The sequence below is a fragment of the Lonchura striata genome, chromosome 3 (genome assembly GCF_050655825.1).
Source record: "Lonchura striata isolate lonStrDom1 chromosome 3, ASM5065582v1, whole genome shotgun sequence".
NCBI lineage: Eukaryota > Metazoa > Chordata > Aves > Passeriformes > Estrildidae > Lonchura > Lonchura striata.
In genome coordinates this window covers 3,417,144-3,444,128 of record NC_140705.1, presented here as the reverse complement: position 1 = coordinate 3,444,128, position 26,985 = coordinate 3,417,144, and the positions used below count along the sequence as shown (strand labels likewise).

The following is a 26,985-nucleotide window of genomic DNA, read 5'->3' as shown; positions in this document are numbered from 1 at the left end:
GATGAGGTGGGGAGCTCTCAGCTCGTGGTCCAAGGTGGACGTGGGTCAGTGTCACCTCGTGGTCTCAGGTGGACGTGGGTCAGTGTCGTCTCCAGGTTTAAGGTGGGTCAGTGTCATCTCGTGGTTTGATGTGAGTCAGTGTCCCCTGGACAAGGTGGGGCAGATGGGGGTCAGTGTCACCTCGACAGGCTGAGGTGGGTCACTGTCCACTACATGAGGTGGACCAGATGGCCATTGCTGTTACCTCATGGTTTGAGGCAGACGTGGGGCTGTGTCATCTCATGCTTGAGGTGGATTGCTGTCCCCTGGCTGAAGTGGGACTGATGGGAGTCAGTATCACCTCATGATTTGAGGTGGACAGGGGTCACTGTCCCTGATTGAGGTATGGCAGATGGGGGTTGTTGTCAGCTTGTGGTGTGAGGTGGACATGGCTCCATGTCACCTCATGGTCTGAGGTGGTGGTGGTCAGTGCAGTGCTCTCCACATGGAGAAGGAGGAGAGATTTGGGGGTTCCTCCCATCTTTCAGTGAGGAGAGACCCAAAGAGAGGAGTGATTCCCACAAAATGAGCATGGGGGCTGAGATGGGGGACATGGGGGTTGTTGTTGCCTCATGGTCTGAGATGCAGTGCTCTCCATGGTGGAGGAGGTGTCAAGGTCCCCCTTGTGCTGAGGGGACATTTGAGGGGAAGAGAAGTTCCCTCCAAATGTGTCTGTGGGACTGAAGTGGGAGGAGTGGCATTGGTTGCTACAAGCAGGACATGAGATGGTGCTCCCCACTTGGAGATTTGGGGTGACCCCTTCTTCGCTGAGAAAAACCCAAAGGGAGCAGAGATGCCCCCTCCCCCATGAGCATGTGGGGCTGAGGAGAGGAGAATAGGGCTACTGTCTCCTCACAGCTTGGAGGGGATACAGTTCTGTGCCCTCCATGGTGTGGGATTCTAGCTCCGTGGGAATGAGATGGTGCTCCACAGACATGGGGCAGCACGGGAAGGGGGATCATGGAGCTGCTCTTCCCTTCAGGACAGGCCCGGGGCTGGGGGTGACCCTGGCAGTGCTGCAGTGGGAGGTCCTGTGGCACTGGAGGGGACTCACCCCTCCTGGAGCCAGGGGGCAGCCAGGAAAGGACCCCATGGAATGCACGGGCTGCTCCAGAAAGGGTCTGCTGGGGGATGGACCCGTGGCTGCCAAGCACTGAGATGTGCTGGTTCCAGAGGGTTGGTGTCCTTCTGGCACAGATCCCGTAGGGATGAGGGGTGAGGGTCTGATCCATCCTCAAGAGCCTCTCCCCAGCCAGTGGAGCGGGAGCTGCTGGCTCCCTTGAATCGAAGGAGCGGGTGGTGGGAGTGGAAAAACGCAGCGTGATGCCTCGGCTGTGGCTTTGGAGAAAGGAGAAGCCTCCTTCGTGGGGACGGCGGCGGTGAGGCTGTCGGTGTAAGCCTGAAGGTCAGGAATAGGGACTGTTCCCGGCCGGAGAGAGAGGTTCATGGGGTGGGGGAGGCACTGGCCGGAGGATGAGTCTGGGAAGTGACCTCGGGCTCAGCAGGAATAAAAAAATATCCTCCAGTGCGAGCTGGAAATTACGTTATCCTCCCCAAAAAGAGAGGTGGGAGGAGGCAGGGAGGGATTCTCCAGGATGAAAGCCTGTGGATGCAAACACTGCCACAGAGATGTCGGGCTTACAGAAAGAGGTGGTGTAAGGACAGCTGTAAAATCCCAGCATGGCCCAGCATCCTCTGAGCCGGGGCGCGGGTCGGTAACGTGGAAGGGGTGTGAGATTTTGGCTGGGGGTAGAGGGACAACTCTGGGTTGTGTCACAGGGTCATGGCTGCACCCCCTCCACATCCTGGATAGGTCAGGCTGCAAGGAGGAGGCTCCAGATGGGGGTTGCTTGGCGTTTATAGGTTTTAAAGTAATCCTTAGGGATCAAAGATTTTTATTTTCCCAATTTTTTTTTTTTGAAGACGCCACGGGGGTGGAGGGGAGGGGATCTGCGTGGGAAGGGTGCGTGAGATGTGTACATAGGAAATAATCCGATGCAATCATGCAGTGCAACAGCAAATACATATTTCTTCTGCATCTTCAATGTCATTTGTGCAGCGTTCAAAGCACATTTGTTCTCAACTTCTGCTTGGGGGTTTATTCTATTTTTATGGGTTTTTTACGGCCAGGGTTTGGGCTGGGGGGTAGTGGGAGGGGGATGTCTGCGGGTGGTGTGTGTGAGGATGATGAATTGGTCCGCGACCCTTTCTGCCGCTTCCCTGGTACTCCCAAGTGCTGATCCCGTCAGCAGAAGCGGTTCTCAATGCAGATGCTCCCCTGGCAAGTTGGATTTTTCCTTTCTTGGAGTCAGGCAGAAGAAATGATTGAGTTTTAGCTGTGCACAAACACCCCATGCCATGGCACGCTTGAGTGAGCGCGTGGGTAGGGGGATGCCGAAGTGATGCTGGCAGGGACAGAGGGGATGCATGTAGGGGGCTATTTTTGGGTAACAGAAAGAAACAAAGCTCAAGTTGCCCAGACTTTTCCCTGCTATGCTAATGCAGAGGGAAAACATTTGCTTCTGAGATTGTGCAGGGCTGGGAATGCCAGAGGGGACTGATAAGGAGTGCTGCAGCTCAGATCATGTTAGGTGAAATCAGGGAGCTTTCTTTCCTGTTGATCTCTAATCCCACCAGTGCTCAGCTTCCACTCTTTAAGGCATGCTGGACAGTGTGGAGCTGACTCCCAATATCTGACCAGAGCCAGAATTAACTTCCTGGGATCTGTGGAGCAGCCTCCACGAGGGTGTCTGATTTTTTTCATTCCCACTACAGCTATTGCCAACGCCATTAAAATCAATCTTGGATGCAGGGATGGGGATTAATACTGGAGCACTCTGGTTCGGCCACCTTTGCCTGCAGCGCAATTGCTGCGTGCTGGGGAGAAGTTTAGACGTGGGGATGGAGGTGGAAAACCTAGGACAGCGTAAGTTCAGTGCGTAATGCTCCGAGCCCGGTTTCCCGGGGGATCACGGATCCGTGCTGCCGCTGCATGGAGCGTAACTGGGATCGTACCTTACGTAGGGGATGTCGTGGGTGTTGCTCAGCAGCTGGGAGCGAAACCGTGGAGAATTGGAGGGGGGCAGGTCGGAGTAGTGCAGGAATTCTGAATACGTTAGGTAAATCTGCATCTGGATTTTGAGGGATGACACAATTCCTGTGGCGGCTTCTTCTCGTAAATACTGGGAAGACTCGCCAATAAGATGGTGAATAAATAGCATTTTATGACAGAAATATAAATATACATCGGGATCTTATTTTAGCAAGGCTGTCTCTTCATTTTGTCAGGATTGTGGGAGAAGGAGCTTGTTTTGGAGCAGTCTGGATGGGGACTTTGTCTGTCTGTGTTGTATTCAGAGGGTGGATCGTGACCAGGCAGAGGGCTGAGGGGGCAGTGCGAGTGCTGAGGGGGGACTTGGTGATATTCCTGGGGTTTTTGTGGGTTTTTTTAGTTCAGCTGAGATCTGAAGGATGTGTTAATACTGTCTGTCTGTAGTGGCTGTTGGAAAAATAGTAAAAACACGTGTGTGTATAGATACATATATTTTGAATTCTTGCTGGAAGTAGTCTGATTTCTAATGCTGTTTCCACCAATAAAGCTCAGCACCTGGGGTTTTTACCTTCATAAACCTACAATATTCACCTTTCCTCTCAAATCTTAGATTGTTTTGAGGACTTGAACAATTCATCCAGACTATCCATAAAGTGAAGGATGCCAGTTGGGGCACATTATGCTCATTATAGAGGTGCTGCAGTGCAAGCTGCCAAGGGCTTGTTCCTTGGGGAGGGATGCTGTGGTTTTGCTGGGAACAGGGTGAAGACAGGGCTGATGCTTTTGCTGGAGCTGTTCAGCCGTGTAGATTCAGAAGCAGAAGTTTTGGTATCTTGAGTAGTGGCACAGGTTGTATGAATGACAGGAGTGAACTTCCCTGTCTGATGTACCTTTCCTTAACCTCTGCTGGAAGTGGGTTACTGGGTCATGGATGCTGCCCTGGAATAGAGGGTTTAGAGTGGAAAGTCCGATCCCTTGCGTTGTGCCGTGCTATTAAAGCAAACATTATTGGATTCCATTGGATTAACGGGATGTGGAGCTGAGCTAAAATGAATGCTGACCAGCTGGAAATCTCTCTGTGTCTGTTAAATATCAATGATGGTGAGTTTTGGGATATGAATTTGCTCTATTTATGGGGTTTGTTATTATTCAAATCAAAACAGATTTGAACACAGATCTAGGAGGAAAACATTCTGTAAAAGAAACCCCAGCAAACCACAACAGCCCTTGTCACTGTTGTGACATTAAAAATTGTCTTGTGTATGTACATGGTGAGAAATTCCTAACATTTAGGCAGAGAGTTGGCATCTTTTTTATTAGTGGAAAGACCAAATCTGTGAGCTGTTCATCTTTGGAGGTGGAAGGATGAATCAATGGGTTGAAATGGAATATGAGGCATTTAATGACTTTGTGTTGAGTGGATTCAGGCTGTCCTAATATACTTTGTCTGAGATGAACTTTGTGAGTTAGAGACACATTATTTTGAAAACTTTAGAAATACAGGCAGCTACAACTCCGAAGTTTTCTACCCAAATCCCTCAAAGTGGAAACCATCTGCTTGTCACACAGCAGATGAACCAGAAGCTGCTGACCTAATGCTGCCTTCTTGTCTTGGTTTGGGATGTTCAGCTCTGTAGAGCCTTTCTGTAAATTTACTGCCTTTTTGGCACATTGGAATATTTTTTTCAGCTTTTGCTGGTTAGCTTGTCTGGCAGCTGAGTTTTTCCTTTTAGCCAAGTTCTAACAGCTTGCTTTTATAGTATGGAGTTTTGTCAGTTTTTGACAAGTTGGCAGAGGGAAGACATTCTGGGATAGATGATAAATATGTTCTCCCTACAAAACCAGATCTGGGGTATAACTTTTTATATTTTTTTCCAGTGAGGTTGCTCTCCCTTTCAAAAGACTTACCCATTCCACCCCCATTTCAGCAGGATCTCCATAAGGAAGTGCTGGGCTGTGGGTGTAGAGGTCCAGCAACATCTACAGAAGCATGTAGGTTGTGAGAGAGTGGAAATAATAATAATAATCATAATAACGATGGAAGAAGGGCTTTATCCCTTGAGTGGGGTCTCCATGGGTGGTGGGTGGTGGTGATGCTCCGTGTCTTGTGGAGTGGTTCCCACTAGAGGGGGTCCAACCACAGATGTTGGAGCAGATCTGCTGGGCCGGCCTTGGGAGGGCAGAGATTTCTCCAAATCTTTCCTTGGGAGAAATAATATCCTGCCCTGACCTGCTGGGAACTCCCCTTCCCATACAGCCCAGTGTTCCTGCAGAAACAGCATGGCTTGGGCAGCTGGGGAGTGGGATTTGGAGGAGAAACTGGAGTTTGGTTTGCTCTTGGATGCTGTTGAGGTAGAGCTCAACAGCATCCTGTGGTGCCCTGTGGCTGGGCAGTGACAGCAGCTCATCACCCCTCCTGCCCTGGTTTTTGGGTAGGAGGAAAGGGAAGCTGGACTGCTTGGGTGACCTGACTCAGTTCTTACTGGAGCCCACATAAAATTTCCATGGCTTTCAAGGTGAATTCACCGCTGCAAGGTATTCTGGGGACAGCATCTCCAGGACTCCAAAAACTGGAATGGAACCCATCTGCTTTGAAGTTGGGTTGCAGGCTGCTTTCCTAAATGCTCCCACCCATGTGGTCCTTGGCCACAACATCTCTTTTCAGCTATTCAAGCTGAACTCCAGCAAAAACAGCTGTTTGTTTTTTCCCCACTCTCCCTATGGCTTTATCTCTAATGCCAGTGGCAGCCTGACAGTGCCTTTCCTGGTGGAGGGGAGGCAGGGTGCCAAAGGAAAGAGGGAAAGATGGCTCATCATTTTTTGTGTGTTAAAATTCCAGGCTCTGTATTTTCCACCTTTCCAGACACTTCCATTTTGCTTTCAGCTGCACTGAGCCAGCTTTATTCCTTGCAGTGGTTCTCCTCTCCGAACAAATGTAGGTTATTCAGGGAGCATTTCTTTTAATGAAAAGGATGGAGGAAGAACTGATGGTGATAAAGCATCTCTTTGGAGGAGAGCTGCTTGCTCTGACTTGAGACTGCAAGGAGCAGAAATGGGACATCAAATGTGTAATTTTCACTGGGGAACGAAGGTGAGCCTGTGGAAAAGTCTGGATCCCTCGTACAACTTCACTCTCTTGTTTTGTTTTATTTCCCTTGAATCCTGACTTGATTTTTAGCACCTGACTGTAGTGAAAATCAGCAGTAGCACAAGGCAGTGTTTTAACACCTGGAAGCTTTTAGGCAGGAGAAATTGTGAGTAAGAGTAAGGCTTTGCTAGAGAGAAAATTAAATTGTAATTAAAGGCATAAGCAAAGGACATGTGCCAAATATTGTCACTTCATTGACCCACCTTCTACTGATGTGCTGGGATTCAGAATGATGGCCAAGCCTATTGTGATTCTTTAGGGCAGCGAGATACTTTTCCAAAGGGGATCCCAAAAAAATGGGGGAAGAGCTTTCCAGGGGAGGAGGTTCTTTAGAAAACCCTCCAACCTAGCAGTAGTCTGATGGAGGGAGGAACACTTTGTATGTTTAACCCTTGCTTGGTCTTTGCAGGGCAGAACATCAGGCACATCCCATATCCTTTAGGCTGCAGTGTCAAGGATGCTACCAAAACCTTCTGGATTGTGGGACTGAGCATTTAGCTGTGTCCCAGGAGCAGTCCATTGCATCTCTCCATGAATGGATTTTAATTTTTATATTTTTTGTCACTCTCACCACTTAGGATTTACATTTTCAACCACCCTCTTTTCCAGTTTCAGCCCGTGTTTGGTCATATGGAAATGCTGTAGCAGAGGAACCACATTCACAGTGCTGAGCAGGAGTCTCAGGAGTTGCTATTTGTCCATCCCTGAACAAATTTCACTAATGGACTTTGGTTATTGCAGTATAATTGTGTGTTTTATTCCTTACTTCCGTATCTTGAACCAGGAAGAAAATAAAATCTTGGCCAAGAGACAAAAAAAAAAAAAAAATAAATAAAATAAAAAAAAAAAATAGAGCAAATGCCATCTCAAATGTGTCCCCAAAACTTTAATGGGACCTGAAGACTGTGCTTCTCCTCACATCTCCATTTTTTGGAGAGCTGAAGTTTACCTCTGAGATATTCACTGTCCTTAAGTGTCCTTAAGTGACTTCAGTGTCCTTAAGTGACTTCAGCTGCACAGATCTCCTGCAGAATTGGCAGCTTTGTTGAAACCTTCTGTGTTCAAGCCCAGAGCCTTTATCATGACCTCCTCTTCCTCTGCTCCATTCTGATTTGGTTTACCTGCAGCAGGATTTTGGCATCCCACAGAATATATCCCTATGTTATCATGGAATAGAATCACGTTGTAGAATGGTTTGGGTTGGAAGGGACCTTAAAGACCATGCTGTTCCAGCCCCTGCCATGGCCAGGGACACCTTCCTCTATCCCAGGTTGCTCCAAGCCCTGTCCAACGTAACCTTAAACACTTCCAGGAATTCAGGGGCAGCCCCAGCTGGGCAGTTTGGGACAGGGTCTCCCCACCCTCACAGGAAATAATTTCTTCCACATATCTAACCTAAATCTCCCCTCTTTTGGTTTTAAACCATTCCCACTTGTCCAATCACCATCTGTCCATGAAAAAAGTCACTCTTCCTCTTTTTTACACACCCTCTTTAAGTACTCTGCTGTGTACAGGATGGGCTGAGGGAATAGGCATCTTCTCCCTGTCCCAAAACTCCATGGGAAATAGGACTAAGACAGGAATTTCTCCTAAATGCTGCCCCTGTGCCCTGTATATGGTCAGTGAATGGGCACTGGGAAAACCAAGCATGTTGTGAACAGGTTCAAATGGACACTGCAGAGGTTTCAGCTCATGCTGGAAAGCTCCTGTCAGCTGCTGGGCTACATCACCTTTTCTCCTTCACAGGTCTGCTTGATGTGGGAGAAGTTTCCCATAAAACCCTCACCATTTTGGCAGAACTCTTATTAAAATCTCCTCAGGAGCCATGATGCAAAAGGCTCTGGCAGCTGGAGCTGCCTTTATCACTTTGCTAATTAAACGTGTGGGAAAAACCCAAACCTGAATGAGGGAGGATCATGTCCAGCTGCCAGAACCTCCCTCAGCTCATGGGGTTCTGTGGGGTTTTCTGTAAGGGCAGGGAGCAGGATCATATTTTGCATCTGTGATGGACAATGGACGTCACATCTCTCCAAAAAAGTCCAGGAAGATGAGCTCCCCCATCCTTCCAGTAAGGTGGCTCAGGATCAGCTCCTAAAACAGGGACATGTCACATATCCCAGTAAGTTTAAAGAGTTCTGGTCTCTGGGAAAATCACCATTCCCCCATTTTCTCTTGTAAAAAAAGATCAGTTTAACTCCTCATGCTTGGATCCTCCACACAGGCAGCCCTGGATGACAGGATGGCAGGAATATGTTGCCTGATCTACCAAACACAGAAGATAGCAGTAAAGCACCAGGAGTGGTTTTGAGTTTGGGATTGGAATTCATCCCAGTTATGTCTAAGCGAGGGAAAAAAGAGCAACGGAGGCCGATGTTGTTGAAGTAAAAATTGTAAAGAGTGGTATAAGCAGAAGGCATTTAAATAATGTAAACAGTCTGGCATGGGAGGAAGGATGGGAGGCATTCCAGAAACAAAGGGAAAATAGTTTTAAAACATGGCTAAAAATACAGCAACTCTTGAATTCCAGAGATTATCTCAATTAGTGCTTTTCAATATATCTTTACAATAGAATTTTAGGAGTTCACAAAAGATAATGGAGGCTATGAGATACGGAGAAGTGATATAAATTTGTTTAATTAAAAGGATGAAGGGCTCCCTAAAATAAGATTCACTTATCTTCTGTCGCAGGGAAGAGCGAGGTTATATTTGGAAAACTGCAGCTCATGGCACCGTAGTGTGGAGAAAGCATGGAGAGAGCCAAGGCTGGGAGGAAGAACCCCTTCTTCAGCCTCAGCAGTCCTTTGCTCAGTGACTTTCAACAGTAAATCCCTTCCCTTGGGATTTATATGCTATTAGAGTAAAATGGAAAGATTTTACATTTCCAAGAGGATTTTGTTTGATGTTCAGAGAGCAGGAATTGGACATTTTCGTCCAACAGAAAATCAAATACTCAGACATCAGAGCTTTGAGGGGCAGGCAAACATGGTTTAAGCTGGGAATCTGTGTGTGTGGAGCTGTGCATGGATGTGTTTGGTGTCCTCTGGCTCCAGAGGTGTATGGCACATGTCAGAATTTGTCCAGCCTCAGCATTGCATGTCCATCCCTTGGAATGGGGGAGAAGCCTACATGAATATCCAGCTGGAAGTGTAGGGAGAGACCATAGGGGCCAGGGAGGAGAAAAGACCCTCATGCAGATCTAAATTAAATTAACCCCCCTGGATGTATATTAATATGTTAAGTAGCACTAAGCTCTGTATCCCAGCTTAGCAATATTTCGAGGCACTTTATTGCTTTAATGGAGGGATAAAATAGAACCTGCAATTATAGTAATTTTTTCTAATTGAATATTTTGCTTTATTCTTTCCCTTTCAAAGCATGACTGTAAGTACCAGCCTTCATAAAGCTTTGGAAATATTTATACTTTCCCTCTCTGGCAATGGGTGTAAATATGCTTTTTCTTGGGCAGACTGTTTGGGTCCCTTGTGGATGAGGAACAGAACAGCTCTGGAGAGCGGTGGGCAATGCACCTTCCTCTGCTCTTTTTAATCATGGAATTCTGGGATGGTTTGGGTTCAAAGGGACTCTAATGATCGTCCAGTTCCAACCCTTTCCATGGGCAGGGACACCTTCCTCTATCCCAGGCTGCTCCAAGCCCTGTCCAGCCTGGCCTTGAACACTTCCAGGAATCCAGGGGCAGCCACAGCTTCTCTGTGCAACCTGTGCCAGGGCCTTCCCACCCTCACAGGGAAGACTTTTTTCCCAATGTTCCATCTAACCCTACTGTCTTTCAGTTTAAAGCTGGGACACACTTGTTTCCCATCAGAGGGGGGAATGTGATGTTACACTCTCAGTGTTTTCTGTCATCCTGCATGGGCTTGATGTGAATGTCAGGTGTCTTTCTGATTAATTTCTTGTCTGTGCAGGGATAGTGGACAATAACAGCTGTTACTGCCAAGCCATGTTCTGTGCAAGCAGATGAGATCCTTGTTTTCTGCCACCTAAACTGAGTCTGGGGAGGAGGACAGCTAAAGCACCTTCAGGATCCTACTGGAGCAAGATGTAGATGGTTGGAAAAGGCAAAAGCTGAAGGGCAGAGTCCTTGCCCAAAACCAGGCAGGTGAGGCAGCGGTGCTGACGAAAGGGACAAAAGGGTGTTAAACTCGACAGCTGATGGTGTAATTGGGTGTCAGCTGAGTTTTCTGAAGTAGCCATTTTCAATGGTAGCTCTTCAAACTGAAGTTCCTCCCTCCAGCTCAAGCCTCAAGCAGGCAGCAAAATGCAGCTAAATTAACATAATAATTATGTTGTGCATTTGGTGTGCTGAATCTCGGGTTTAAAGAGGGAGATTTGCTGATACTCCCTCCATGTGATGGGATGCTATCAGTTGGAGGCTGTTGCAGTAGCTGTCTCCTCGTCTAAAGGGGACTTTTGATCCAATAAACTGCTTATCTCGTGTAGTTGTCCTTTCATCTAGCGTGGGTGGTGTGTGACGGCTGATGGAAGGCGCAGTATTGTGGCTCGTTTATGAATATTAATTAGAAATGGAAATAATTTGGAACAGTGTGCACCGACAGCTCTCCAAGCACCACCGGCTGCAGAAATCCATCAGTTCCTCCCTCGTGGAAGACTCAGAAATGCAGAGAAGACGCTCACGTTGGGGTGTGAAGTCACCACACAGAGTCTGTCACACCAACGCGTCGGCGATGCAGCGGGAGGTTGTCTCGGGGCTTTATTTCCCAGCGTTTTTCACGGCTGGGCTGGGGAAGGAATGATTTCCTTGGGAGAAAGAAGCTGCAGCAGCGCCTTGCCAAGTCATGTGCATCCGAGCCGGGGCCGGAGCTGGAGGTTGAGGCTGTGCCTGGGCACGTGGCTGTGCCGAAAGGCAGCGCGACAAGGCTTCGGCGCCCTTGTTTTAGTGAAGGGCATGCTTTGCTCCTGAATGCTTAATCTTACCTTAGTCCTTGTCACTCCTGGCCCGTTGTCACACACTGACGTAAATGCATCGTGCCACTGATGCCAGGAAAGGCTCCAGCCCCAGGTGTGATGCAGCTCGATCTGGGATGATACCAGAGCCTTTCAGTGAATCTCAGAATGGTTTGGGCTGGAACGGACCTTAAAGATCATCTCATTCCCACCCCTTGCCATGGGCAGGGACACCTTTCCCCTTTCGTGGTTCCATCTCAAAGTCCAACCGTGTGCACTGATCAAGGACAGAGCTCCCTCTTCACCTCTCTTGCCAGGAACTCATCCTCAGTGGCCACATCTCCTCTTGGGAGCTCGGTAGTGGCAGGATTTGCCCTCTGGCCCTGAGATGGGGCTGGCACAGCGTGGCTGTTTCTGTCATGTTAGGCTTTCTTGGCTTTTGGGAGAGGGTGGCTGCTTCCAGGATGCCAGCTGGGAAGGGTTCTTCTTGAGAAGTGCTTCTTGAGGTGAGGGCTTGTAGGTCCAGGGATGATCCTGTGCTGGTTGAGCCTTGAAGGCAACAGCCTAGTGGACAAGAAAGAGCCCAGAAGGATGTAACACATCAGAAGGAAAATGTTCCCATTAGTTAAGGTTTTTATTTTCTTAGGAGGCTGTGGGCTTATTTTTCTAAGCTGATGAAGGTATATCCAGCCTGTCACAGTCTCCAGCAAAATCCACCTGTAGCTCTTGGACATGGCCATCAGATTCACCTGCCTGAGACTAAATTTATTTTATGACTCCTGTGTGTGCACCAGTAGTGGAGGCCAGATCCCTTCATTGGATTAAATTGTCATTGTCATCTTTAGGAGAATTTATATTCTTTGGAATTGATGCTTAGGGGTGGAATCCCTGGTGAGAAGAGTGGAGAAATGCCTGGGCATGTCATAAATCATGGAATGACAGAGTGGTTTGGGTTGGAAGAGACCTTAAAGCTCATCCAGTTCCAGTCCCCTCCGATGGGCAGGGACATCTTCTACTGTCCTGGGTTGCTCCAAGCCCTGTCCAGCCTAGTCTTGAACACTTCCACTCGTGTCCCTGTGGACTCATCCTGCTCGGATGCTGGTGGAGGAGGATGTGGTTTGTTGCTCCTGCAGTTCTCCAGAGTGCTTTGCTATCAGGGAAGACCTGCTGGGGTTAAACTGGGATCATCCCTGGGAGCTCAGGAAATGCAGCCAGCCAAAAGTGTGCACTTCTGGGGTGACCCATCACCACCCAGACCTATCCCAACTCTAATTTGTGGGTTAATTTATTTTTAAAGCGAGCCAAGTAATTAACTGCTTTCCTTTAAAACTCCTCGGAGCCCTTCAAACCAGTGCTTTAAAAATGGGTTGATTATTTCGCTTTCTTCAAAGCGTGGGGTATTAGGAAAAGTCGGCTCCTGCAGGCACGATCTTCTGGCAGCCCAAGGCACTCCAGGGGTGCTGTGCCGTGTCACACACGCTCAGTGTCACAAACCACTCGCCTGTGAGTGCCACTTGCTCTAAGTGGGGCATGGCAGCTCTGCCATCCCCACCTTCCCTTTGGAATTTGTTCCCTTCCCCCGGCGTGGTCGGGGTTGGGTTCTTTGAACCAGTGCCGGCTTTGCTTTTCAATCGTGAGCTTTAGATCTGGGATAATAAAACATCAAAGTAAACCAGATTGTTGTGGATACAGAAAAAAAAAAAAAAGAAAAAAAATCAGGACACTCAGTAGGACTTCAGGGAGTAATAAATTTGTTCTATATTTAATCTCGTATTTATCGCAGTGTCAGTATGAGACCACTTCATTTTACTACTTTAACTGTAGCTAAGAATAACTGAATCCTTGAAATATTGAGAAAGTGGCTAATACCTGGTGGTAGCTGATGGGATCCAGCTTTAATAGTTATTGATTGGCTTCAAAAAGCTCCCCGTAATATCACATTTGAGCTACTGTATGTTGGGAGTTCAAATCCTATCAGTTATTTAAGATTAGAAGTAGTTGTAGATTTGCAGCTTAATCATCCCTCAGTAGGTGAAGCCAGCCAGGACTTCAGGTGTCATTTATAATTTTGCAAAAAATTATGGTTGATCTGCTCCAGTTTTGTTGTGGGAAAATCTTGGCATCCCTAAATTCAAACATTCTCCAGCATTTCCTTGGCTTGCTCTAAGATTGGTGTGGATCTTCTGATGGGGGTGCAAAGCCCAGTTTGAAATCTGTTTGTCAGGCAGTGAACACAAGGGACAAATGACCCCTGTAGGGTTGGCCTTAGTGCTTGGTCCTTTCTCATAGAGCCCCATGTCTCAGAAGGGGCTGAAAAAATCCACATATCCTCATAGGAAAATAAAAATTATTCCTCAGTAAGGGGAATATGTTCCAGTCAGAAATTCAGGAGAGCAAAAAATCAGATTAAACATTGCTTTTGAGTACTAAAACTCTGCCTGGGTAACCTGACATTTACCTGTGCTTCAAAAAAGCACCTTTAATGATGCCTTGTTACGGTTTGTGTTCTTAGTCTTTGTTTTACTGCTCTGGAGTTTCATAATCCCATTTATCAAAACATTTGGGGTTTTGTTGTTTCTTGTCTCCTTGATATGGCTTATTGCACAATTAGAGCTTCTTTAAAGGCTCTCATTATTTTTTTTTTGGTTGTGATCAAGCTCTGCTTGCAATGAACCACTGAATTTTCTGTTTGAACACACAGATCTCCCTGTAATTCCCTGCTGCTCCTTTCACTGAGAGACAGATCTTTGACATTCTTGGGAAGTGACCATTTTTTTTATCAGCAAGGGCAAATTATTTCTAACTTTTATTTTTCTTGTTGCTATTTAAGTGTTTTCTGAGAGGAAAAAAAAGGTAATTTTTCAAATTTCGTACAGTTTTCAGGAGCTGTATAACTGCAGTGGGGAGTTGGAATTCAGGGGTTTAAGTTGCATTTCTGGTGGCTTTGCCAATTTCTTTGCCTGGAACTGGATTATTTCCCCCTTTTTTCAGGGGATTAGGGGATTTATTTGTGAAGCAGCACTCCTAACAAAGGTGCCTGAGGCACTGAGTGGTTCACACCTCCTCTGTTTACTTTGAATGAACTACTTTTGCCATCATGAAACTTATTTTTGGGAGGAATGGTGTGGAAATCAGGCATTTAATTTTGAATATTTATTTTGGAATAAATCTGCTGAGGAATTTTATGTAGGAATTAAAGAATGAGGACATACTAATTGAAGCATCATTATTTAGAGCCGATTCCCACATGGAATATGGGTCTCACTGGAGCAGAAAGTTGTTTAAGGATCCTGACTGGAGGAGCCAGGCTGGGATTGGGGAATTGTGCCTGGTTGGGATCTGGTGCTGGGTCCTTATGTGCTGCTGTGAGGCTCATAAAGACCACTTAATTCTAATTAAAAATGAAAATGTACGTATTTATGATCTTTAAGTTCCTTTCAAACCCAAACCATTCTATGTTTCCATGATATTTAAAGTGGATATTCTGCCTAGCACTGCTCCTTATGGTCAGCAAAAGGGTCCTTGCCTTGCTGCCACTTCCCACTGGATACAGGATTAATTGGTTGGGTGAGTTAACTGAGGACTAAGCTTCATTAGGCTGCCATTATCAGTGCATTTGTATTCCTCCTGTCCTAAATCCTCCGTGATAACATTTGTTAGTCACTCAGGAGTCTTCATTCTTAGGAACAATTTCACCATCATAAAACTAGAAATTATTACTGACCAGACTCCTTTAAATATACTGACTTATTTTCCAGTTATTTTTCCAAGAGGAAGCCTTTCAGCAGGACATTAAATCTGTGTTAGCTCTAAGGGCAAGTTTGTATTCTTGCTTGTGGGGCAGGTGAGACTCTCTGACATCTATCAAGAGCACTGAGATGAGGGGTGTCCTGTCCTTCTCCCTTGGCATTGCCCTCATCTGATTTTCTGCTCTTTACCCTTTTCCTTCTGTGGGAGTGTGTTCAACTTTTCACAGAATTACTGAATTATAGAATCACTAAAGTTGGAAAAGAGTTCCAAGACCATTAAGTCCAACCTGTGACTTATCCCCCCCTTGTCACCCAGCCCAGAGCACTGAGTGCCACATCCAATTATTCCTTGGACACCTGCAGGGATGGGAACTCCAAACCTCCCTGGGCAGCCCCTCCAATGCCTGATTTTCCCTTCAGGGGAGAAATTCTTCCTGATGTCCAACCTGAACCTTTCCTGGTGTAACTTGAGGCCATTTCCTCTTTTCCTGTCCCTGTTCCCTGGGAGCAGAACCTCATCCCCTGGCTGTCCCCTGCTGTCAGGAGTTGTTCAGAGCCAGAAGGTCCCTCCTGAGCCTCCTTTTCTCCAGGCTGAGCCCCTTTCCCAGCTCTTTGGCCATTCCTCATCTGACTAGTGCTCCAGACCTTTCCCCAGCTTGGAAGGTATTGTTTTCTTCAGTATTGTTGAAGTGTTTTATTTGGACTCTTTTTTTTTTTTCCCCAAACCCGGGCTTTTTGTGCAATCAGCACCTTGAGTTGCTGTGGTCATTGTTGCTTTTACACTGAGTGTCTCCAGGGCTGGGATACTCACTGCATTTATGGAACTGAGTGGCAGAAACCCAGGAACTGCAACTTTTTATTAACCACAGGATCAGAGAATTGCTAAGCTTGGAAAAGCACTCTGAGATCATAGAGTCCAACAGCTCCTCCAGCACTGCCAAGGCCACCACTGACACATGTCCCCAAAAGCCACATCCACACAGCTTTTAAGTGGAACCAGGGATGGTGACTCCTGCTGTCCTGGGCAGCCCCTTCCAAAGCTTGGCCACCCTTTTGGTGAAGAAATAGTTCCTAATTTCCAGTCTAAACCTCCCCTGGCACAACTTGAGGCCATTTCCTCTCATCCTGCCACTTGTTATGTGGGAGAAGAGACTAACCCCCACCTGTCCACAGCCTCCTGTCAGGTAGTTCAGGCTTTAGAGTTTCCTTTGATCCATGTTAATTTTCTTGGATCTTGGGATACCTGTCTGAGGCTGGCTCTCCCTGCCCTTCAGGCATCATCTGCTGGGGTTACCTCAGAAACTTTCAGGTTTTTGGAGCTTGGGTATCTTTGGCTTTTCAATAAAAGACAGGATTAATGATAAAAATGCAACTTAAAGGCCTGACAAACCAAGGCTGGTTTTATTGAAAGTGGTGTTATTGGATTTCAGAAAAGCCTCCTCACAGGAGCAGGGAATGACCATGGAAATTCACCATCCCAAACATCAACTTTGCTCCCACGTCCTTTTGCGCATGATTCTCATGATAACAGTGAAATTATTTGCCTATTAAAGGGTATCTATTACTCTTCCTAATCATAGGAATAGAATTAGAAAAAGGAATTCCTGCTTTAAATGAAGCTGTTTACCCAGTCTTGTGGCGCAGCCGTTATTTTCCTCAATGCGCTTTCCCATTCAGCCACAGCAGTGAAGTGTCAGATACATCTGAAACCTCCGGATTCAGTCAGCAAAGTCAGCTTTTGTCAGTTTATGATCTCACACTCTTTTTTCCCCCCAACAGGAGTTCTGTTACCTGATAAAGTTGTATCTCTTTGGGTCAAACCAGTGGGATTATCTAAATGAGGCTGTCTGCTCCGCCGTCCTTCCTGACCCAGCTCTGCTCTGCCTTTGATGGGGGCCCTTCCTGGGGTGTCCTGCACTTGTTCCACCGTGCCTTTGGTGAATTAAAGAAGTTACTGTATGTCCTGAATGGTTCAGGGCTCAGGGTGACAGGGATAACCAGCTTTTGTGCACAGCTCCCTGTGATCTGTAATAACTGCTGGAATTAAAGGAAGGAACCACAGAGCAGCAGCAATGTTTGGTGTTTTTAAAGTAGTTCTGATTTAAGTGTAAAATACCTTTTTTTTTGAACTTTATCAGTTGCTGAAAACAGTTCACAATGCTTTAAAGAGCCTTTCTGGCAGTATAGGAAAGTACCTTCAGAGATCTCAGGCCAAAGCATCGTGCAGCTCATTATCTTCTTTTTGATGGCGAGCAGAAAAGAGCACAGCTGGCCCAGGAAAAGGGGTTGGATCTGGTACGTCCTGATTTTCCTCCAGGTACTTGTGCCATCATGTGGCATTTGTGGCTTTAAAAGTTTCTGAGCAGGAGGTGGTGTGTGTATAATAGCCCACAATGAACTTTAGTCCTTTGAGGGGTTTTGGAGCTTGGCAAAATTTTCTTTCTTTTTTCTTTTTAAATGTTGCTTTGCGTGGTGTCTCCTTGCTCTTTTCATTAGGAAGATTCCCACGTATAGATCTTCCAGTGGGAAGTTCCCTGATTACGGTAGGGGGTTGTATCTGAAGGATTTTCAAGGTACCTTTCAGTTGATGATTTTGTGAATTTTGAGGGCTTGAAACTTCTCCTGCAACTACTGAGAGTAGGACAATGACAGTTATTTTATTTGGGGCTTTTTCTGGGGAGTTTGGTTTGTTTTCGTGCAGATTACTCTGTGGAATAGAGATTACTTGAGCTTTACACATAGTAAGTTATCCTGAGGAGCTGAAACCCTGTGTGAGTTTCTGCCCCTTGCAGAGAGAGAAAATACCTCTGCAACAAAAACCTTCCCATAGATTAAATGTGGACACTCTTTATTTTTTAGTGAAGCAAGGTACTGAATACTCCAAAGTCAGTTTTCCAGCTTCAGTGTGGTGTCAATGTTGACAGTTGGATTCAATGATATTTTTATTGGGTAATTATATTTTGTGTGTATTGGACTGTGGGAATATGTATAGAGAAAATGCTCTTGTGCTGTCAGAATTTTTAGTGTGAATGTGTTATTTACTCTGCAATCAAAGGGTGTTTCAGTGAGAGGGATTTTATTGAATCATATAATCCTGGGGTGGTTTGGATTGGAAGGAGCCTTAAAGCTCCTCTAGTTCCAACCCTCTGCTATGGGCAGGGACACCTTTGTAGAAGGTAAAATTGCATTTTAAAAATGCCTGTGCTGTCTATGGCTGGTGCACAGAGAGCTGAGCTGTGAAGAGGAGGGAGACCCAAGGAAAACGTGACCCCCTTCAGATCAAATCCTGTCTCCCACATGGGATGCTCATGCTGATGAACAGAGGTGATTTTACACCAGGAACAGCTTCAGCAGCAAAGCTCCTCTCTGAGATGAGTCATTAGTTGTGTTTTCTCTCCTTTTTCTCATCCTTTACCATTTGGAGTAACTCCCTGCACGCTCCAGGGAGAATTGGTCCCTGCAGATTTCTCTGCAACAGATTCTGATCCCGGCTCTGAAATGTACAGCGGGATTTGAGGAAAAATCCTGGAAGGGGGCAAGCACTGAGAAGGGAGAGTGGGCATTGCAAGGAGATACCTGGCTAAACATTTCCTGAGGGGGTATCAAGGGGTGTAATAATGACTGATCTCAGAGGGGGTGGTTTGAAAAGAACAGCTCCTGTGATTTCAGCCCCTGGATAAGGTGGTTTGGCTCATGCCTTGGAGCTGGCAGTGCAGGAGCAGCTCAGGGAGAAGGTGGAGAGCTGGTGGATGAATGGAGGAATATCACTGCTTCAACAAGAGGCAGCATGAAGTCTTGTGTGAAGTTCTGAGTTTGTAAAGGCAGGAGATGAAAGCAAAAAGCAGTTGTATTCAGGATAATGTGAGTTTTCTGTGATTCTGCATTGTAGGAAGGCAAATTCCAAGCAGCTGCAGCCTTTTCATTTCATGCAGTTAATGGCATTTTCCCATTTAATTTATTTTCTCAAATCACAAATGGATCTTTAGGATTGTTCACAAAGGTTACTCAGTGCATAAAACTTGGATGTCTCTTGACAGAACCATGGAATGGTTTGGGTAGGAAGGGACCTCAAAGATCATCTCATTCCATTCCCTGCCATGGGCAGGGACACTTTCCACTATTCCAGGTTGCTCCAGCCTGGCCTTGAACATTTCCAGGGATCCAGGGGCAGCCACAGCTTCTCTGGGCAACCTGTGCCAGGGCTTCCCCACCCTCACAGGGAAGACTTCCTTTCTATCATGTAACTTAAATATCCCCTCTTCTAGTTTAAAACCATTCTTGTATCTCACCTGAAACGTGAGGCCATGGGCTGCAGGTGCCTTCCCAGCCCTTTGGAGCACACAGCCCCCAGCCCTGTGCTGCTAATCCACCTGCTCTGCCTGAGCCCTGAGCAGATCCCAGGGAGACTTTTCATCTCCAGCAGGATTGCAGGCCACAGACCTCGTGTTCTCCGGGATGTGAGCAGAGTGTAATATTGATTGGAATGCTTACTGTAGTTATTTATTGCCTTCATTAGCAGGGAAGAGATGAGAGACTATCACAGTGTATTAAGTTGTCCCAGAGACACCTGGATAGTAAATTATAAATAAACAGTCAACAGTGGAGTAGAACTGGTGGAAAGCTGGGATGGTCAATGTAAGGATCTACCAGCCAGGCTTTTTAAATCACTAATGTGCAGATTCAGCATGGTTATTGCTTCCTGTGGCTGGTAGTGCTGTTTTAAGGGACTCAAGTGACTGGAGATGTGGTTTGACTGAGCTAATTGAAGTCCATCTTCTCTTGAGATTCCTCTTCTCTCTTACACAGCGCTGAGACTTTGGATAGGTGTTTTCATAGGATTTCATCAGAGATAAGCCCCCCAAAACTGCTGTTTTGCTGTAAAGATACCCTTCCAAGGAAGGGAAAGATTAAGCTAAAATGATAATATCCCTGGATTAATGATTGGCTGGAAAAGGGAGGTAAAAATCTGTGTAGAATAAGGGTAATTCCTTGTCCATTTCCTTCCAGTTTACTACCAAATAAACCTTTGTTATCCTGAGGGAGATGATTCTGTGTGTGTGTTGGTATGGGATTGTAGCATTTTTAATTTTACTGGTTATCATGGCTATCTTGGTTAACTGTTGGACTCAATGATCTTACAGATCTTTTCCAACCTTAATGGTTCTATGATTCACCCAGCACTCAGCTTTTACTGGAATCTTTTGAACCCAGAACCTGCCCAAAGCCCAGTACTGCAGCTGTGGGGACTTTATAAGAAAAAATAAAAATTACATGGCCAAAGGGACCCCAGAAAAAGCTCAGTGACAGAAGGACCAGTGGAAGACAGTGGAGTTGAAAGTGGCCAAAATTTTTTGGTTGCCTTTATTTGTATTAACTATAAAAAAAAACAACAAACATACAGTTCTGCTTTACTTGAAGCTGCTGTGACTCGTAAATAAGCCATTGAACGCTGTGCTCACAGCCTAAACCACTGGAGATGTATTTAAAACCATAAACCCTGTTGCTGCACTTGTATTTTTGTTTTAAATCCTGTTTGTGCAAGACTGTTGATTTACACAGGGCTTTACAAACACAGATAAGACACTTTCCCTGCCCACATAACTCATTCTTAGAGGTTTGGGCATCCTAAATTAATGCTTGGTCCAGGTATTAGGGCATCCCTTCCTTTCCTTCTGTATCCCTGTGAGCAATCCTTGAGACAGAGCCTTTTTGTGGACAGACATGCCTTTCCCCAAGGGAGTTCTCATTCCCAGCTGGGCACTGGGCTCTGTTTTTTGGGAGTAATTTTGGGGTGGAAAGTTCAACATCCAGGGTTTGTAGGAGCAAACCCAGGCTTTTATTAATCCCCAACTTCTTACGTTCATGCATAAATAATACCCAAGTCTGACAAACACTGGTTAAGACATTGTGCATTTAATAATGAAATTTCTTGGCATTTCCTCCTTGATTTGGGAAAGATCTTTATGTTAGAGGCACGGGGACTTCAGAGCATGCTAGATTTCATCTCCATCCCACTGGAGGAGGGATAGAGCTGAGGATTTCCCCTTGCTGGAATATTGCTGGTGGTGTGCAGCACTTCAGGCAGCCTGAAAAGCCTGAGTGTTTCCTGCAGGAGAGTGTTGTGTTCTCCTGGTGCCAAATGGGTCAAAATCTCTGCCGTGGTGGTGGCAAACTGTGGAGCTGGCAGGGGAAGGAATAAATCAGGGAACGTTCTGGGGAGATGATCGTTAACCAGCATTCATGTGTAAAACGGCGTCTAGACATTCAAACACTGCTAATAGCATTTGATTAACCATTTTTGTTTTGTTCTTGCTCAGTGTGTTAATCACTGTGATTAAAATGCTTAGCCACCATGGAGCTAGGCGTTGGATAAATTAGGAAGTAAGCAAATCCAAACAGATGGGGCAGGGAAAATTAGTGTCTCTGGCAGGGCCAGCGTTAGACAAGGCAGGGCCAAGGAAGATTTAGGGGTAGACCCTAAATAATCTAAGAAAAGCAAATTTACATTTGCAGTGGGCCTGCCAGATCTCCCCACCCTACTGCTCCTGTAAAGCTTTGCCTTTTCAAGCCTTTTTTCTCTGCCTCTGGAACTCACCTGGCCTGTCAGGTCCCAGGTTTGGAATCTGCCCTCTCCTTTGCACAAGGGCATCCCAACATCCTTGTGGGGCAGATCCTGTGTCCCCTGCTGCAAATCCTTGCAGACAGGATGTGTGAGAAGGATCAGCCACTCAATTCTGGCTCAAGACTGACCCAGTTTCTACTTATTTGGGTTTTCTTCCTTTTTTTTTTATGGCAATAGCAAAACTGTTGGTGATGTTTAAACCCTCCACCACCAAACATGTGTAGACACCATCCTTCAGTGGCTCAATATTTTAAACTGCTGGGATTCGGGCTAAATCCTTGTCTGCTGCAGATTTTCAAGGCAGAATGAGGGCTGGAAAGGGTAGGAAGGGCACCTTGCACTACTTGTAAGATCAGGAGCCTTGTTAGATGTCAAGATGCATCAAAATTAGCACCCAGTCCTGTAATCTGTAAAAGAAAATCACAGATAAAATAGGTGAGCACAGCGGTTTCTCTGTGGTAGGTTTGGACAAAGCTGGAATTACCTGAAACAGGGATCATCCATGGAGGTGATGGGGAGACCACATTCACAGCCCTCTCTGTTCTTCCTTCCCCTTAATCTTGTTTTCTGTGTAACTCATTTTCTGGTAGAGCTGTGGAAAAAGAAATTAAATGGGTAGTTTTGGTGACAGCAGGTTTTGGCCTATTATGTGTTAGGATCTGTAGGTAGGATTTCCAATTTCCCCTCTAATCAAAAGGCTTCCTAAACCTTTCAGAAGTGCTCTCCTGGGATGACTGCACTCACAGAAAGGCAAGTGCTTTGTTTCTGCTGGTGTCAGTCTCTTCAAAGGTGCCTGAAGCACAGCAAAGCCACCAGCCCAGTCCTGCTCCTCTCAGAGCATCACAAGGCTGGGGATATCCAGTGCCCAGCCCCTCCTTTTCCAAATGCTCCAGCCCTGAGTACATGATGATCCTGGGATATTGCAGTGTGAAAAGCTAGGAACTCTTGGAGTTTTCTCACTTACAAGAAATGCTGAATTTAATCTGAACCGGTGTTCAATCACTGCCTGTGTGGGACTTTTCAGGTTAAGTTGAATTTTGGTTTTGTATTTTTGTTGTGCCAGATAAACTTATAATTACAAAATCATGAAATGGACAAGAATCCCCAACAGAAATCCCATGTATAATGATCTCCGAGGGCACATTCCTCACTCCTGGTACTCCTTTAAGACCCCCGGGCAATACTAAAACTCCTTACAAGTTAGTTCCCTGTTTGTTTAGTTTTTTGCTTGTTTCTGCCTTTTTTTTTTTTTTTTTTTTTTAATTTTCCCATCCCCTTGTTTTAGTGCTCTCTCTCTTGTCCTTACATGATCATCCTGGGGAGGTTTAGGTTGGATATGAGGAAAAACTTATTCCCCCAGAGAGTGGTTGGGCATGGATCACACTCCCCAGGGAATGCTCAAGAAGTGTTTGGTCAATGCTCTCAGCCTCAGGGTGAGATTGTTGGAGTGTCTGTGCAGGGCCAGGAGTTGGACTCTGTGATCCTGATGGGTCCCTTCCAACTCAGCATATTTTATTATTCTAACTCTTATTTAATATTTCTGATTTCCTTCATGTCTAAGCACAGCAGTTTTCAAGCCTCATAAAAAACTTCTGTGCCTGTGCCTCCTTCTTTACACTGGCCTTACTTTCTTCCTTTCATCTCCTTTTTTTTCTCCCTCGGGTCATATGCTTATTTGCAGGAAAGCACATGTAGGGCTAAGTAAAAATGTCTTTTATACCTGAAATACATAAGAAGCCCTTAGACTCAACACTGTGTCTAAATATCTTTATTCTAAACCTGAAAAAGTTGGGCTTATTCAGCTCTCCTCTAAGGCGATTGAGACATGTGAGTCTCCAGCTGAGTGTGTTAAGCTCTGCAGTGACCACACTTCCAAATATTTTATTTGCAGTGTGTTAAGGTTTTTTTAGCAAGTGCTCTATTGTTATTGCCAGGAAAATGCTGACATATATTTTATGTAGCACATCAGCTGTGATCCAGACTCGCTTTGCAGAGCCTGAGTAGCATTGCTACGGCCAATTGTTCGACACAGCATTTTGCTGCGTTTCCTGACATGCTTAATAAAGATATTTTCATGATTCTGGAGGCAGCCTGAATGCCATTAACTGCTGGCTTTCTGAGGAAGCACAAACGTAGCTCCTAATGCCAGGCTCTGCAGGTTTGGCTCAGCAGCCATCAGGTACCACTCCAGAGCATGGGAAAATTGAAATAAAAAGCACTTTGGCTAGTTGGCATCAGCTGAGCTGCTTCTTTCTGTCCTGCAGATTGATCTCGTCCATGGATTAGGGTAAGACAGAGCTGAGGGTGTTTTCTCAGGGATGGGGCTGGAGGTGGTTAAATATTCTGGCACAGGAGACCTGGCAGAGGATCTAAGCAAAAGGTCTCTGTCAGCCTGTGTCAGGGTCCCTGTGATATCCATGTGTTGTCTTGGCAGAGTCCAGAGCCTGTAGATGTGCTGACCTTGCAGCCAGAACAGGAATTTGTTATTCCAGTAGATCTGGGTCTTGTCATCACTGGTTTATCTTGGATTTAATATTTTTTTCACTTATAATCCACAGTGGATCTGTGGGTTGGGAGGAAAACAGGAAAGCTGCAGAAGAGTTGTACCTGGAGGTAAATCCTGAAGGAAAGGAGCACCCCTCCCATGAGGAAAGACTGAAAGGAATAGGAGAAGAGAAGGCTCTGGGGTGACCTTATTGACCCCTCAAGGGGGGACCCCACAATAAAGATGGAGAGATACTATTACCATGACCTGGAGGGATAGAACAAAGGGAAACGGTTTCAAAATAAAAGAGAGTAGGTTTAGAATGGATATTAGGAAAAACATTTTCCCTGTGGGGGTGGGGAAGCCCTTGCACAGGTTGCCCAGAGAAGCTGTGGCTGTCCCTGGATCCCTGGAAGTGTCCAAGGCCAGGTTGGATGGAGCTTGGATCAACCTGTAATATCGGAAGGTGTCCCTGCTCATGGCAGGGCGTAGGATGAGAGGATCTGTAAAGATCCTTTCCAATGCATACATTTCTATAATTCCATGATTTATTCTCTGGTACCTGGTTTTGATGTGCTGGGAGAAAATAGCCTGGTGGTTGTATTTTAAAGGATGGTGTTGATTCACACAGGGTGACTCAGGATGTCTCTGATCACTTAGGAAAGTGCTGAACATCCCTGTGGGAAGGGAACAGGCTCACAGAACATCCTTTCCCACAGTGGGAGTGTCTGTTCCTCCGGAACAAGCAGTTTTTTCCAACTTTTGTGTTTTCCTGCTCTGAATCTAAAGCCGGGGAATTCTCGCTACAAAAAAACTCAAAAATGTTCATGTTTAGCTTTTGCCACCCTGAATACTGCGGGAGAGGAAAGAAGACTCTTCTCTCATGAGAGAGGTGTACTTTTTGGCAGTGTGAGCTTTAAAGAAAGCCAGAAGTACAGGAGGAGGATGGAGGCCAAGGGGGAGGAGGTGGGATCTTCCATGCTCCTTTCACAGATCCCAAGGATGCCCCAGTTTGGTGGAGAAACTGAAGCAGGGGGTGGCAGAGAGTTGATTTGCTGCTCTCCATGGGTCTGGACAGCTTCTGAACAGCTTAAAATAAGCACTTGGAAGGCATCATGTTCCTGAGGAGGTAAATGGTGAAGGAATCACAAGCTGGAGCGTGGGGAAGGATACGTGACAGAGCTGAGCCCAAGATTTGGGGCAGAGAGGGAGCTGGAATGGGGAAGTCCTGAAAGTGTCTGTACTGTGGTGGAGAAGCCAAAAGAAGAGGGTGTTGTGGTCAAGTGAAATAAAAAAATGTCTAAAGTGTGCCACTTCTACTGAGTTTTCCTCAAAAGTGTGGTTAAGAAGAAATAGTGGTTGTATTTATGCTGCTTTCTAAAAAACTTTGGAGAAAACATGATTCGTGTTTTTCATAGTGATCTTTAGCTTCTTTTCCTGATGTCCTGAATTATGAAATCAGAGCATCTGAATAATGAAAAAGCATAGCATAAGGCACTGGATAATTAGGCACTTTTGAATTATAGATTTACATTGAATATTAGGAAGGTATTCTTCCCTTTGAGGTGGGGAAACACTGGAAAAGGTTGTCCAGAGAAGCTGTGGCTGCTCCATCCCTGGAAGTGTCCAAGGCCAGGTTGGATGGGGCTTGGAGCAACCTGGGATAGTGGAACCCCTGGCAGGGATTGAAATGGGATGGGCTTTAAGGTCCCTTCCAACCCAAAGTTGTTCTGTGAAGTTATTTGATCCTTATTGTGGTGTTTTCCACGTGTTCAGGAGACCCAGAGCCTGCCCCTGTGGTACCTTCTGAAATGGACCCATTTCAACCAGAGTTTACCGTGCAGATTTTTAAAATAACAAATGGTTGCTGGGTCCCTGAAAACAGAGGGGAGAGAAAACTCCAATACAGGTCCAATGGAGTAAAAGCTGCCATGTTTGTAAGAATCCACCAGAGAATTTACCAGGACACACCAGTTATTCCAGTTAACAAGGTGGGGATCAGTCACAGGTTGGACTCGGTGATTCTTTTCCAACCTAAATGATTCTGTGATTATTTTTCACCGAGTTCATCACTCATCTGCTCATATCTCTGTCGATCTCCAGAGTCATTCCTATTTTGCAGGTAAATCTTTGGGAGAAGTGATGCCATAATCTGATCGCAGGGCTCTGTTTTTCCTCCTGCAGCTGCCGATCCCAGCTCAGACTCCTGGCTCTACGGGAGGGGGTGTGCTGGATCTCCACGTGTTTCCTGGATCTCTGGGAGCTCCGTGTGTTGGCCTGGTTACAGAGATTTTGTTCGATTGTGTTGGTTTAACTCAGTGGGAGGTTATTTGAGAAGGAAAATGAAAGGCTGAGTGAACAGTGAATGCTTGAAGAGGTGTTAAGAGGAAATTCCAGGCGTCTAAGCTATAGGTTCTTTTGTTTTAGTGGTTTTTTTGGTTGTTTGTTTGTTTGTTTGTTGTTTTGTTTTGGATTTTAGTTTTTGGTTTTTTTTTTGCTGCCATTTGTCTTTTCAGCCAGCCGGGTTTTGAGCAGTGCAGGAGTAGGTCTGCAAGCACAGAGGAAGAGATAACTCCTGCAGGAGTGAGGGAATCCCAGGAAAGAGGAGTTTGTGCAGAGGGGACCTGGGAGTCACAACAGTTATGGGTAGGAGAGTAGATAAGGGAGACATTTCTTATGAGGGTGGTGAAACACCAACACCATGGGTGCCCCATCCCTGCAGAAATTCAAGGTCGGATCGGATGGAGCCCTGATTGAGTTTAATCCCTGCCCTTGGCAGGGGGGTTCGACACAGAGATCTTTAAAATTCCCTTCCAACCCAGCACATTCCATGATTCTGCTGAGAGTTTTTACCTGCCTCAGGTGCTGCAGAGGATGATTTATGTTTGAACTGTTTGGTAGCAGGACAGGACTTTACAGCAGGCAGCCGTGTTTTCACCACTGGGAGAAGTTATTCTATAAATCCGT

The 26,985-nt window shown here is 45.9% G+C and overlaps 1 protein-coding gene across 1 annotated transcript in view; it reads left to right on the top strand.

Moving 5' to 3' along the window:
* The window catches only part of XKR6 (XK related 6), a 206,546-nt gene that overhangs the window by 1,202 nt on the left and 178,359 nt on the right, over nt 1-26,985 (top strand). The window lies entirely within an intron of this gene.